We start from the raw sequence: 1,941 nt of genomic DNA, 5'->3' as shown, positions 1-1,941 counted from the left end.
CCGAGAGCGGGGGGGGGGGCGCGGAGCGCGGCGGCGCAGACACGCCCCAGCCGTGCGCGCCCCGCCCCCCGGAGCTCCGCCCCCGGCTCCACCCGGGACGGCGCCCAGGCCGGCCCGGGGAGGGTCCCCTTCCCACCCGCGAGCTTTCGCCCTCGCCCCCCGGCGGCCCCGCGGTCCCGTACGGCCGCGCGCAAAGGCCTGCGTGCGCGGTGGCACGGGGCGGCGGGGAGGGCGTGGGACCGACGTGCGCGAGGTGTGTGCGTGCGCAGGGACACGAGGGCCAGTGTCGCGGCCTCCGGGCTGCTGGAAGCTTTTGGGGGGGAGGGGAGCATCCGGCGGAGGGAGGCGCGGCCGCGAGTCACCCCGCAGGCCCAGCGGGGACGCCAGGCCCCGGAGGGGGCGCTGCTCGGGCCCAGGGGCGGCTGCGGGCGTCCTCCGCGCTGCAGCCTCGCCGCGCTCGGCTTCCGGAGCCCGCGACACGCCCGCGTGCGTCAGCGGCCGAGCTGCAAGTTCGACTCCTCCCGAGAGAGCTGCAAGTTCGACTCCTCCCGAGAGCCGGCTCCGCGCGGCGCGTCCGCGTGCAGCTCTCCCCCCCGTGGCGAGGCCGCCGGGCGCCACTTCCCACTGGTGTGAGAACTCGGAGAAGGCGAAGTGAGTTTTGTGAGCCTCGCTGTGGTCTCCCTCCCCTCCCGGGCGGCTCCCAGCCTTCCTCGCTGAGCCGGACCCAAACGGGCCTGGAGGATTGGTGAAGTCGAGGCTGGATGAAGACTGAGCAGGCGTCCTGGGAGAAGCCAGGCCTTCAGGGACCGGCGGAGGAGGCGCCGGGGACGGCTCACGACCAGCTGCGGCCGAATAAAGCAGCTGGGCCATGGGCGCCCACTCGGGAGGAGTGTGTACGTGCGCGCGCATGCATTTGATCTGGGGGCTAAGCCCAGACCGAACTTGGACTGTGAGGGGAAGCCCTTCGGAATGGAACTTGCTTTGCCTGAGAACCGGAGCTCGAGCCTCAGTTGGTGTATAGCTTCCCGAGTCTGCAGATCTACCTGGCGACCGAGACCCAACCCACTCCCCGAGTAAAGCAGGCAGGGAAAGCTGCTGAGTCACAAGAGAGGCAGAGTCGGAAGGACCAGACCTGGGGACGCAAGGAAGACCTGTCTCCAAGAAGCTTAGGCTCGGCCCTGAGCCCTGATGCCCGATGTTTAAGGTCCCCCCGCCCCCCCGCCCTCTTAGCATCCCTTTCAGGACCCTCAGCCTAGAGGCTTCCGGTGGCCTTCTCTGTCCACCCCACTCCCTCCTCAGCCGCCCTGGGGATGATTTACTATGATCCCCATGATATCTTCGGGCCACGTTTGGCTGTGTGGCCACGGGTACGCAGTCTGACTTCTCAGAACCTCGGCTGGGGAGCGTTGGCGTTAGCTTAAAGCACGTGGGTCGGTCTGGAGAGGTGGCAAAGGGGTAGAGCGCTCAGCTGGGTGAGTGGTTTGTGTCACTTTTCCTGGGGTGACAGGAACGACTATTTCCTGCAGAGGAGCCACGCATGACAGACTAAAGAATTCCACCCAATGAGTGTGTTGAAGTGGTTTGCAAGATGAGTTAAGGCAGCTGAAAAGACTACCCAACCGAACATAGCCCACAACTCACCAAAGCTGCATGTGCCCCTCCTGCAGTCACGGCTTAAGGTGGTTCAACTGAGGGTCTTCTCTCCAGCAACCGTTGGCTATTTTGGTAACCGTGAGAGGGACCTCAGGAGTCTGATGAATTTCCCAAGCCATCCATCTTTCAACAGCTTCCTGGGTTTCATTATTCATATTATTCATTTTGCATCCCTATGATAGCCCCCTCCCTCCCTAGTCCTCAGAAAGGGGGAGCCATCCTCCCTTACCAACTGACCCCAGACTATCAAGTCTCTTCAGGACTGCTGTGTCCTCTTCCTCTGTGGCC

The sequence above is a fragment of the Psammomys obesus genome, unplaced genomic scaffold (genome assembly GCF_907164565.1).
Source record: "Psammomys obesus unplaced genomic scaffold, mPsaObe1.curated_primary_1811, whole genome shotgun sequence".
Taxonomy (NCBI): domain Eukaryota; kingdom Metazoa; phylum Chordata; class Mammalia; order Rodentia; family Muridae; genus Psammomys; species Psammomys obesus.
Note: the sequence above shows the minus strand (reverse complement) of the source record.